General features: G+C 40.2%; 1 pseudogene; it reads left to right on the forward strand.

The window, feature by feature from the left end:
* The first annotated feature begins 1,918 nt into the window (after positions 1 to 1,918).
* Positions 1,919 to 5,269, forward strand: Gm12087 (annotated as a pseudogene).
* Positions 5,270 to 13,937: the final 8,668 nt, after the last annotated feature.

Here is a 13,937-nt window from a genome sequence, read left to right on the forward strand (position 1 = left end):
TAATTTTAATTTGTCACTTATACACCCCCAAATGAAATAACAGGACTGTCTCAGAAGATGACTGTTTGCAACACACACATAAGCCTGGATCCACAGTACAATGGCTAAAGGAACTCCATTTTATACTAGGCATCCATCTTGGTACCCTCTAGTCATTTGTCTCTGAGTCTAATCCCTGGAAAATAAGTTCCAAGTTACCCTGACTCAGTGACCCACCCAAAAATGTACAGCTGTGACTACTTGTCATGCTATGAGTAACTGCTTTTTTGCTTCTGTAACTTGCTTACTCGGATACCCAAAAATTGTTTTGTGTTGCCTTAACCACTTAATTTTGCAGAACAGACCAGTTTTTGCTTGTTTGCATAAAATTGAAGGCCTTCTTGTGATTTTTCTCCTTTAAAATCTTTCTCTCATCTGCTTCTCATAGCAACCTCAAGTTTGGCTCAGAGACTGTTCGTACTGCTAGGAGCTAATCCATAAATCTTTTAGTTTTAATTGGACTGAGTCTATGGGCTTTTTCTAGGGGGTCACAAACTCCATAACACCAGCACCCATGCAAAAACCAAGAGATGTTACATTAGACCTGTAGTGTCATTGTGGAGTGGCTGGAGACAGGTACATCACTAGAGTTTGTTGACTAGCTAGTGTAGACAAATATAGGCAGACTTCAGATTCACCCAGGTTCAGGGAGAGACCTTGTCTAAAAAATAAGATTGATACAGTAGAGGATGACAGCCCCCAGCAAGTCTGTATACACACACACACACACACACACACACACACACACACACACACACACAGAAAGAGAGAGACAGAGAGAGACAGAGACAGACAGACAGACAGACAGACACAGACACAGACACAGACACAGACACAGACACAGACACAGAGACAGAGACAGAGAGACAGACAGACAGAGAGGGAGAGAGAGAGGGAGAGAGAGAGAAAGAGAGAGAGGATATAAAGAATGAATAGTACCACCACCTTCTCCCAAGCTACAGTTGCCACAACTCTACAGCCCCTCATGTTCTCCTTGCAATGTCTTTCCATACTTGGGGTCTTCAGCTTATGTGCATTAAGCTGAATGTTATGAAAGTTATGAAAGGTGAGGAATATTAAAACTTTCTATATATCTTAAGTGAAAATTTTAAATGTAGTTATTTAGTTTTAGTTAATGTCTGTGATTTTTAGAATGAAAGCCAGAGCCTTGTTCATGTGTGATGTGCTTTACCCCTGAGCCTCTCACCCAGCCCTGACACCTTGATTTTGGCCTTCTGCCCCGCTTTCTGTGTTTTAGGGTTCTGTATCTTGTAAACACTGGTCTGTATCATGTTTTGTAGTAGATAGAACCATGGAGAACAGGTGGCATAAGAACTTTCTGTATTTCTTTTTAAGTGGTTGCTTATTTATTTATTTATTTATTTATTTATTTCATTTGTTTTTCAAGGCAAGGTTTCACTGTATAGCTCTGGCTGTCCTGGAATTTGCTCTATAGAGCAGGCTGGCCCTGCCTCCCAAGTGCTGGGATTAAAGGTGTATACCACCACCGCCCAGCCTCTTCAGTAGTTATGATGAGCAGATGTGGGTTGACCTGAAAAGAGGTGTAAGTGAATTTCACTAACAAAATTAATTTCCTAATTTAGTGCACTCATTTGAATTTGAGAGTATAAAAACAGCTTATTAACATACTTATCTCCATGTACAGGAGAGGAACTCAAGAGTTTTCCAGGTGAACAATGTTCCTAATGAACTTATCTCTAGCTGTGGACAATAACTGATTCAACAAATGCCATATGCAATATTTAGCTCTCAAGGAGACATATGGCCTAGTTGGACCACATCAGACTCAGTGTGCCTACTGCAGGGTATAGTGAACAGATTGTCGCTAATAGCTACCTCCACGTAGTGTCTGCCAGACATGCAGTGCCAGACCAGGTACTGACCACACTCAGTATGGACATCATTTTTCTCCACTATTATCAGCCAGCAAGAAGCTTCAAAGAGAAACAAAGTGAACAGATTGCAAAGATACCATCAGACAATAATAAGTTATGGTTTATCTGACCAAAATATTGTGGTGACAGTGCTAATTTAAAAATGGACAGTTGCAATTTTAACTGCCCATCACTGTATTACTTACTTTTCTCTTGCTGTGATAAAACACCATGAACAAGGCCACTTAAAGGAAGAAAGAATTTATATTGACCTACAGTTTCATAGGTTTAGGGTCTATAATAGCAGGAACATTATGACAGAGGCAGCAGGTATGGTAGCTGAAGCTAGAAGCTGAGAGCTGAGAGTTTGTGTCTCAACTACAGCCTACAGCGTGAAGCAGTGAGAAGAAACTGGAAATGGTATGTCTTTAAACTCCTTAAGTCCACTACAGTGAAGTACTTCCTCCAGCAAGGCCACACCTCCCAAACCTCCCCCCAAATGGTACCAAGTATTCCAATATGTGAACTGACAGGACCATCTCACCCATGCCACTGACAGGCACACAATAGTGTTTCGTTAGTATCTTCTAGGATAAATTTTTATTACTGAATATATTCTGACAAGGAGGAAATACATCATTATTCTTATGTTACATTATTCTATGTATTTGGTATGTATACATACATGTAGGCAAAACACTTCTACACATGAAATAAAAATAAATACATCGTTTAAAAAAATAGTCTAAGACATTGAGGTTAGAACTGGTAGAGGCATTTTATATATATTTGGTATCAGACAGAAATGTCTGGTGTATCTAATGGAACTCCTAATTGGGAATAACTTTAAAACTGATACTTTGTCTTTTGGGGTTCCGTTCAGTGTTTATCTTTTGTCCGTTGCTTTTTTTGGTACCTTTTGTAGGACACATGAGTCTTTCTGATAAGTTGTCAAAATTTAGGTGGTCTTGTCACTCAAGCTGCACAGGAAAATTTTCTAAGCACACATGAATATTTTGGATGGATGCATACATTTGAATCTGGTGATAAAAGACAATTTTTGGTTGTTGTAGCTATGTAAAAGATATGTTGTATTCATTACATTATTATGTGAAGTGTTTTAAAGACTTGAAAGTTTTCAAGGTATAAATCTGTAGGAAATGTTTGGATATGGGCATGAGACAGCAGTGAACAGAGCCAAGAGAATAATTACTAGGTCAGTTTCCTGTGGTGATTCTGCATCAGTAGTGCCAAGACTAATATTCTAGGTCAGGCTGCCAAATGCAGTCAGGACAATGAGAAGCACTTGAATTCAGAGCTGAATGATGTGACAGGAAAGTAAGGTGTATAGCCGAAAAAGATAAAGACAGAGATGCTTGAAATGATGCCTAGGGGGAAGAGAGGCTGGCACACCAGAGCCACTACAGGTGTCTGGAAACAAGTTACAAGGAGACATGGACAATGATATTTACAGTGTGTCACTTTCCTCTGGATGTATTAGTAGGTCACAGAGAGTAGCTAACAGTATTACTTGTCCAATAAAACTGCCTGGGGCCAAATTTTAGCTCCAGGACCAAACAATTAGCTCAGTTACTTAACTTAGTGGTGTCTCAGTTTCTTTACACAGGAAATGAAGATAAATTGTCACTTCCAGTAATGAACATACATAGTGCTCAAACCTTTGTTTTCTGTCTTTTATTTTAATCTCTCTCTCTCTCTCTCTCTCTCTCTCTCTCTCTCTCTCTCTCTTCTCTCTCTCTTTCTGTGTGTGTATATGTGTGTTTGTGTGTTTTTGTGCAAACACACAAAATTCAATGAGTGCAGATGCCCGTAGAGTCCTGAAGAGATTCTTGGATCCCTAGGAGCTAGAGTTACAAACAGTATTGAGCTGATCAGGCCCTCTACAAAAAAGTTACATGCTCTTAATTCCTGAGCCATCTCTTGAGTCCTCCAAATACAATTTTCTGAGAGGCTTTTAGAAATTAATTAATTAAAGGTCCTTGAAGAAATGAAAAATTACAGAGCTAACAGGGAAGAAAAATCACATCTTGTCATTTCTAAAATCAAGCACTCAAATCTCATTGCGGCATGTAGAAAGAACACAGGATCTGTGATGATTCGAATAATGTATGTCCCTCACATAGGCACATGTATTTGAAAATTGACCCAGTTGATGGTGCCATTTGGGGAGGCTATATAACTCTTAGAACATGAAACCTTACTGGAGAAAACACCCCACACACTGGAGTGGGCTTGGAAATTTTGTAGCCTCATCCCACTTCCAATTTGCTCTCTTCTTCCTGCATGTGGAAGGAGTAGTGACCTGCAGCCTTCCTGCTGGGACATCACCTCCAGTCACTTAGCTGAGGAGGCTCTTCTTGGTGTCTCTATGGCCCCAGCACTTTTCTCTGTCACTACTAATTCTTTCTCTTCTGAGAAGATCCTTTAACACTATATAAAAATCCCATTTCTCCACTACGGTGGAGAATCTGCCAAAAGATTAGAGCTGATTTTAATCATGAAGGAAAGTCAGACAAAGCCCAAATGAAGGCCTTCCTACAGAATTGGTGGTATGTGCTATGCCAGTGCACTAGGTTATGAAAGACAAAGAAAGAGTAAGAAGCCACCCCAGATCAAAATGCCTTCAGAGACAGGTCAGCAAATGTGCTATGTGGCTATTCTGGCCAGCAGACAAGATGGCACAGTAAGATAGTTGAGAAAATGCAAATAATGTCTGTAGATTAGTTGACTATGACTTTTCCTATTTCTCAGACTGTTTCACTGAGATTATGTAATTGGTTTAACATGTGTTGAGTGAAGACTAGAGAATTCTTTGTACTGTTTTTGAGTGTCTGAGACATTTCCATAATAAAAAGGATAAAAGTAAAATGTATCCGATTCACAAAGCCTTTGAATGTATGTCACAGAGGTCTTTAATACAGGTATTAGCAATAGGCCTATTTGATATAAAACTTTACTTCTTCTTGTTTTAAAGAAATGTAGTTGTCTCTGGGCTTGGGCTTACTTTCCTGTGACATAGTTCCTACACCAAGAGGGGCAGGCTCCTTCGGAAATATGAAACAGCTTATAGTGCCTCCCTCTGAAAAATGGTGAAAAGAATTGAAATGAGCCAGCAGGTCACATACACTTGCTCCTTCTGTGGCAAGACCAAGATCAAGAGATGAGCTGTTAGCATCTGGCACTGTGATTCCTACATGAAAATAGTGACTGGCAAGTCCTGAACCTACACTGAGGCAGCCACAGTCAAGTCTTCCACCAGAAGACTAAAGAACCTGAAAGACCAGAAGAAACACTACAGTTTGAGGCTTGTCTAGCCTTCAATAAGTGGATTAATTTACACAATAACAATACAACAACAAAAAATGGGGTTGTATTACTGAGTCTTTTTTGTCTCCACTTAAAAATAGATGTAGGCTCTTTTTTCCATGTTGGCTCATTGCACAATGGCTCTGTTTGCTTCCTCTCCATTAAGCTGGGTTCCAGATAGTCTGTATCTTTGCTGTACTTCTTCATGCTTGGTCAAAGAAAATCAGACCACATATGGACTCATGACCCAAATGTGCATGTCAAATTCTTTCTGCCAGAAACTTGAAGTTGGAACTATACCTACTGAGAGTGATCTGTTCTCCTCAGTGAAGGAAAGTTAAAGCTAGAAATTAACATGATCCCTGCCTGAGGTACTTGTGTTGAAATCCCACAGAAACTTCATTTCTCTTCAGCGCTGGGAAAAAAGAGTGAATGGAAAGACTTCCTGTTCATTAAGCAAGATCTATATTACAGTCTACTTTAAACATATTTGAGTTTGCTGTCCATGAACTAAATGCCACCAGAGAAGCAGCAAATGCAGCAACCAGTTGCAAAGCCTTATCTTCAGAGCTAGAAGGAATAAAGGTGCGCATGACTCTGAGAAATTGAGAACTTGGAAGGCTCCAGTCCCAGCCTTATGAAGCTGGGTGTTAAGCAGAGGAACAGCATGCAGTCACTGTTCCACCAGATCAGGTCACTTTCTGATACTTGCAGACAAGATTCTAACTAACAAAACAGGTATTTTATGACAGTTTAGCATGGCAATGTATCTGGATTATTTTAAATGGATGCATAGTTATGGAAGCAATGTACTGCAACAACTCATAGGGCTCTGCTCGTAAATCTTTAGATATTCTTCAGTTTGTTTTATGTACAAGACTGCAGAGCATTGTTCTATAGTCTTCTTTGTATCTCTATACTGTAGCCACCAGTGGCCACGGGTTACTGGGTTCCTTAAAAGAAAGCTGGGGATGGATTGGAAGGATGGCGAGAGAAATAACTAGCCAAGACAAAGTTGTCTGATCAAGGCTCAATCTTTAATGTATGGCACTGAATATATATGGGAAAACCCAAGGACCCATCCCTTTGTTTTGGCATTCTCAAACCTTTTGTTGTTGTTGTTGTTGTTGTCGTTTTGAGACAAGGTTTCTCTGTGTAGCCCTGGCTGTCCTGGAACTCACTCTGTAGACCAGGCTGGCCTCGAACTCAGAAATTCGCCTGCCTCTGCCTCCCAAGTGCTGGGATTAAAGGCATGCATCACCACTGCCCGGCCGGCCTCAAAACTTCTAGATCAGAAAAATGCACACTTGAAAACAAAACTCCATAGAATGGAGAGTTTTAAATTTTGGGAAAATTACATGAACACATGAAATACCCTTTTGTTGAAACTTAACCTTCTATTATGAGAGTAAGCCTTGGGAGAAAACTAGGCTGAAATGTGATCATAACCCTCATGAATAGGATCAGTGCCACAAAAGCTTGCTTTCGTCAAATGCTGTGGATAAACCCTGGCCTCATGCATGCGAGGCCGATACTTTAACTTTCATCTCGCCTCTTACACCAAGAGCTTGCTTCTTTTTGCTTTCTACCTGGTGAAAAACTGAGAGGTTGGTAATCTGAAATTCAGAAGTCCTCCCCAGCCTTGCCATACTAACTTACTGGTAACTTCTGAATCTGGGAGGAAAAAAACCCTTCCATTGTTCATAAGCTATCAAGTTTGTGCTAGTTTTTAATAGAAGCTCACACTAAGAAAATAATATCTCCTGTTTCTGGCTTATACCCTTTCCCCATTCATTTTTCTTTCTTTTTCTCCTCTTCCTCCTACCCCCTCCCCCTTCTCGAACTAAGAATAATATACTGTCTTGGAGTTTCTACTACTGTGAAGAGACACCATGACTGTACTGGCTAGTTATGTGTCAACTTGACACAGCTGGAGTTATCACAGAAAAAGGAGCTTCATTTGAGGAAATGCCTCCAAGAGATCCAACTGTAAGGCATTTTCTCAATTAGTGATCAAGGGGGAAAGGCCCCTTGTGGGTGGGACCATCTCTGGGCTGGTAGTCTTGGGTTCTATAAGAGAGCAGGCTGAGCAAGCCAGGGGAAGCAAGCCAGTAAAGAACATCCCTCCATGGCCTCTGCATCAGCTCCTGCTTTCTGACCTGCTTGAGTTCCAGTCCTGACTTCCTTTGGTGATGAACAGCAGTGTAAGCCGAATAAACCCTTTCCTCCCCAACTGGCTTCTTGGTCATGATGTTTGTGCAGGAATAGAAACCCTGACTAAGACAATGACCATGAAAACTCTTATAAAGGAGAGCTTTTAAGTGGAGGTGCCTTACAGTTTACAGGTTCAGTCCATTATCATCATGGCAGGTAGCATGGCAGAACACAGGCAAACATCATGCTGGAGAAGGAGCTGAGAGTTTTACATCTGGATCCACAGGCAGCAGGAAGAGAGAGACACTGGGCCTGGCTTAAGCATTTGAAATCTCAAAGCCTGCCACCAGTGACACACTTCCTCCAACCAGACCACACCTTCTGACAATGCTACTCCTTATGAGCCTATGGACACCATTTTCATTCAAATCACCACATACATATATATTCATTTATTTTCATCCTTGTTTTTTAATACAGAGGATAGTGTTCTATACATATTCTTTTATACTTTGCTTTTCACACGTAATAATAATACTTTGTGGAAATTAGGTTGTGTTCATTCATGGAGATCTGATTTTCCTTTTCAGCTCTTCAGTATTTCTTTCTTTTGCTGTACAATGGTTTATTTAATTATACCACTAGGAGTTATTTTTAAATTATATACAGCATGGGGTTGGAGAGGTGGTAGAATGGCTAAGAGCAAACATGCTTGTCTTAGTCACTATTCTATTGCTATAAAGAGACACCATGGCCAAGGCAACTCTTGTAAAAGAATTAAATTGAGAGCTTGATTCAGAGGTTTAGTCCATTGTCATCATGGCTTGATGCATGGCAGCAGGCATGGTGCTAGAGTTGACACTAGTAGAGGAGACACTTGTACTAATATGTGCTTTAGAAACCTAAGAGCCCACCCACAGTGACACCCCTCCTCCAACAAGTCTACACCTCCTAATCCTGCTCAATCCGCTCTGCTCCCTGGTCTTATCTACCAGTAAAATTACTTTATGTAGGGTATGTACATTGGATTTTCATATATACTGATATACAATCTTAGGAAGCATCAGTGTACTGTCCCATCAGCAGTGTGAAATATGCGTTGATTGGCATCTCTTCATTGGTATATCCATTTAACTTCCAAGTGGACATGTAATGCTATTTGCTGTCCTTTCAGTTTGAATTTTCCAGATAACTAATGAAGCTTGATATCTTTTCATATGGTCCTTGAGCATTTTGTGGAGAAACCCTGTTGCTCTGGTTGAAGTCTGACATTACCAGAAAGCTCAGTGCAAAACGGCAGACTCGCTTTGTCAGCAGAGCTTCTCCTTCTCTGAAGTGGTCTGGGAAGTTTGAAACCCCCATACCCTCTACCTGCAGAACGTCATGTAGCCTTGGTTAGATTACAGGTTCAGCTTCCTTTCTACCTGGGACTTATATTTCTTTGTGAAAAGGTTTACACTGTAAGGGTCCATTATTCACCAAAGAATGATACTCAGTACTTAAATAGTATGTAAATTCAAAGAGTATTCTATTCTGCAGAACCAAGTGTGTTGGCAGGCCCTATTTAAAGCCCATTAAGGAATTCTGGGGTAGGTGACCTCTATGTCAATCTGTTGGGTCCATCTCTACAGACATTCCATTACTGGGGTGTGGGGCTGCACACTTGCTGGGGAGGTCTGGAAACTGCTGCTAATCCACTGTCCTTGCCTCAGGCCAGGTGGCAGGGAAGCTTCTGAGGCTTGAACTTGCTTGGAATTGCCCAGTTCTTGGAAGCAGAGTTTTAGGCCTCGTCTCCTTAACTGCCAATTTGAAGCCTGTCATGGAATCCGCCCAGCCTTCTCAACACTAATAGTTTTGTTTTTGAGTCAGTGTCTTGCTATGTATCCTAGGATGACTTGAAATACATTGCATAGAGCAGGCTGACCCCCAACTCTAAGCCCTCCTGACTCAGCCTCCCAAGTATTGAGGATATTGATATACTATTGGTATGTGCTACCATGCCTGACTAATACATTTCTTTAATACATAAAAGACTATTCAAGGTTTTTTTATTTCCTATGTCAGTTTTGCAATTCCCTCTGGACTTTAACCATTTCATCTAAATTGAATGCTAGGTCATTCATAAAACTCTTGGGGTTTGAGGCTTGAGAGATGGCTCAGGAGTTAAGAGCCCTTGCTGCGTTCAGATTCCTGGATTGAAGTTTGGTTCAAAGCACACAAATTATAGGGCGCACAACTGCCTGTAACCCCAGCTCTGGAGCATTCTGACATCCTCTTCTGACCTATTTCTGTATGCTGCATTCACCCACACAGACACAGTCACATAACTTAAAACTGTATAAAAATAAATATTTTTAAAAAAAAAGACAGGCTTATTAATAACATCCTGTCTAAAAGAGCAGCCAGTGCTCTTAAGCACTAAACCATCTCTCCAGTCATATCTTGATTTTTGAAATAACATCTCACTTAGCCTGGGCTTTCATAAAATTCAAGACAAAGTAAAGGCTCACCTTAAACTCCTTGATCTCTTTTCTTCCATCTACTGAATCCTGGAATTATAGGAGTGCACTACTATCCTCATCTCATACCCAATTGTTAGCAAGGGAAGACAAAGCTTCAGTTGTGCCCTGTTACCTATAGAATAAATTCATGATGTTACCTATAGAATAAATTCATGATGTTTGGCTTTTCTTCTTATGTAAACTTAAACTTTTATTTCTCAACCATTGTCCACCTTTGACAACTACATGTCCATTGGTGAGACTGGTAAAGCTGCTCAGGGTTGCTTAGTGCATTGCACCCTTCCATGTTTTCCTTCTATTTTTCTTTTACCTGAAACTTCCCCTACTTACCTCACCATCAAACATTGGCTTTTTATGTGAGGGGTAGTCATGCTTTTCATGACTTCTCATTAAATGTGAACCTTGCTAGTCCTGCTAGAGCACATAACACTGCACTTTCTGGAGTGTGCTCCATGGGGGTTCACACATCAAAAAATAATAAATTGTCCTGTTGCTGGAGCCTGACTTACAGTAAATACTCACATCGTGTTTTCTGTGAATGAACAAAGGAAAGAAGCTAACCAGTCAGTCCTCATATTGTTCTGACACCTTTGCTAAAACTTTAGGCTGACATTGTAATTGAAGCTTGTGGACATGCTATTCACAGGTTCATTACTAAAAGATCACTTTTGGATTCCTTGAAATTTCTGTTTAAGTTTTAATTTCCTTATGACTTCTTAGTGGCCAACATAATAGAAGATGGTGATACTTTAGTGCAGATACATGATATTAGGTTGCTTGAAGTTTTTCAGAAATGTGAGTAATACCAGGCCATTTAATTTCTAAAACAGGTGGAACTCTACTTTCCTGCCTCTCTGGAGACAGAGATGATCTATATTGTGTGTACTCAGTATATTCAATAGCCAGTCTCAGTCTTCGTTAGGTCTGTCTGCTGAAGTTAGTTTTAGAGGGTACAGCTAAAGTAGGGGGACGTATTCCTTTCACAGTTCCACAATGCTCACACTGAATATCTAAAAACATGCGATGTATATAATGAAAAGTAGACACAGACGATATTTTGTCAAGGTGATCATTGCTCTACCATCTGCCAGATTTGCAATTGGTTAAAAAGAAAGAAAAGAATTAGTTTGGCAGGGTTTACTCTTACAAAAAAAATGTTGATTTTTGCCAGTTCTATGTAATTTGATATGCCTGTTGCAAATTGAGTTAGAGGAAAATGCTTTCACATTGCACTCCAGAAAAAAATACGACTATTGTCCTTATGACCCTTGGGGTGTGTGAGTGTGTGTGTGTGTGTGTGTGTGTGTGTGTGTGTGTGTGTATAAGGGGGGCTTTAGGTAGGACCCTAGTAAACATAGGAGACTGAGACAGCTCATTAGTCAATTCAGAATAACTATATGTAAGAGCCATCTGTGGCCAGAATTGTGTCATTGATATACTATCATGTATCTTAAAAACAGGTGTTGAGACTTACATTAACAAGAGACTGCCTTCTGGAGTCAAAATATATTCGGTACAGAATCCGGCAGCCTGTTTACTGTACATTGCCACATACAAAGAAAGCTTTGTATACATTTGTGAACGGTAAATTTTTCTTCCTCATTTAGAAATAAAACATTCACATAAATGATGTACTTTAAAACATTCATTTAGTCCATTATTAGAAAAAGTAAGTAAATTTGCTGGCAGATACTGTCCATCTCAGTCAATATTCCAACTATCTAGTACATTTGACTGTACTATCTAGTACAGTCTCTTCAAGTTTGAAGAGACTGGTTGGGTTTTATCAAATATAAGTAGAAGATGGGCTGGAGATATAGCTCAGTGATTAAAAACAATGACTTTTCTTTCAGAGGACTCAAATTCAGTTCCCAGGACCAACATGACAGCTTACAACCATCTGCACCTTCAGTCCCAGGGAATTTCATACCTTCTTCTGCCCTGCCCTTTGGCAGAACCAGCAGGGATGCAGAGAGTACTCAGACATAAATGAAGGCAAAATATTTATACACTTTTTTTTTTTTTTTTTTGGTTTTTCAAGTCAGGATTTCTCTGTGTAGCCCTGGCTGTCCTGGAACTTACTCTGTAGACCAGGCTGGCCTGGAACTCAGAAATCCACCTGCCTCTGCCTCCCTAGTGCTGGGATTAAAGGCATGTGCCACCACTGCCAGGCCACATTTTTAAAAGTTTAAAAAAATGCAAGTAAAAGATATAAATTCCAATTTCTTACTGATTTTTTCTTTTATTACAGAGAATGGTGAATGACTTCAAATGGGTATACATTCTAAATGAGTGCCTAATGTGTGTGGGGGGGCTATTTTTTTCCTGCATATGGGAATACAGATATGAGAATTATACTCAAGTTAATTCCATACTCAAGTTAACATTATTTTGTTGTTTTCTTGTTAAAAACAGTATCTTTTAGTAAATTAGACATTGTGGTACTTAAAAATATCAAAATTGGTTACTGTAGCAAATATATTCACTCCATTGTTACAGAATATATATGAATGAAATACTGAAGGATACTGTTGTATTTGTCCATAAAATATAGTTAAACTGGATATGATGGTTCACATTTTAATTCCAGCACTGGGTGGGGCAGAAACAGGTATATCCTTGAGTTTGAGGCCAGCCTAGTCTACATAGTGAGTTCCAGGCCACCCAAGTCTATATAGTGAGATTATATTTATTTATTTATTTATTTATTTATTTATTATAGTCACTCCTGTGCATTAATGTATTAATGGTTACAGACATCAAATGATATACCAAAAATTTAACATCAAGTTGTTAACATCAGTATCTGCTCCCTCTGCTTCTTCATGATAATCTGCCAAAAGACTGAAGCTCTGGAGGACTGAAGAGATGGCTCTCTGGTGAGCCCATTGGCTGCTCTCATGGAGGACCTGGCTTCAGTTCCCAGCACCCACATGGTGGCTCACAACATCTGTAACCCCAGTTTCAGGAGATCCTGCTCCCTATTCTGGCCTCCAAGAGGCACCAGGTGTGCATTTGGTGCACAGATATACATGTAGGAAGAACACTCATACCTATAAAAAATAAAAATAGATAAATACTTTAAAAAGAAGTTTAAGCCTCTTTTAATCTGAAAAGCTGTGCTACTTGGTATGTTGGAAATCTATAGAAGGGGCTCTACGCGTTACCCACAGTTGTCTCAGGCAGTTATCTGCTCTACGGTCTTTCCTTGGAGTTGTTTTTTGTTGTTGTTTGTTTGTTTTATTTTGTTTTTCTGAGACAGGGTTTCTCTGTGTAGTCCTGGCTATCCTGGAACTCACTCTGTAGACCAGGCTGGCTTTGAACTCAGAAATCCACCTGCCTCTGCCTCCCAACTGCTGGGATTAAAGGCGTATGCCACCACTGCCCGGTGGAGCTTTTCATCCCATTCCCTGCTGTCTGTGTTCCATAACTTGCTCTCTCTACAAGCAGCACTGTGCACAATTTCTTCCTCTGTGCTTCCCCACAGGGCAATTAAGAACACACTGAAAAATACAGAGCTCCTTTAGACACAAGAGAAGTGTGGTTAGGAGCATAAGTAACTACAGAAGGAGTGGGCTATTTGCCTGTTTTCTGGGTCATGATTAGAGAATGGTTCTGTGATCTGTGGGTACAACCCTATCCCAGAGGCCTCTTTTCTAAGCCACTGGATGTTTCAAGTTTCTAGTAATAATTTCTTCCTCTGATCCCTCCAGACTTAGGTTAAGAATAGTTTCCTGACATTGCTGGATAAATCCTGACATTACTGGATAAATCTCTCACGAATGTCCCCACTGTTGGGGTCCAGGAGTCACCCCACGAACCACACAAACACTGATCTCGGTCAGATGGGCATGGTTTATTGAACACACACCTAAAGAACGATTGACCAGGGCAACAGCTGAAAGCTGTGTACTGGACATTTCTCAGGGCCAGTTTATAAAAGCCAAACCCCCAAAAGCACAGTGAGCTCATGCCCAGGCGCTGGAAGTGCTGCCTGGTG

This window comes from Mus musculus, chromosome 11 (genome assembly GCF_000001635.26).
Source record: "Mus musculus strain C57BL/6J chromosome 11, GRCm38.p6 C57BL/6J".
NCBI lineage: Eukaryota > Metazoa > Chordata > Mammalia > Rodentia > Muridae > Mus > Mus musculus.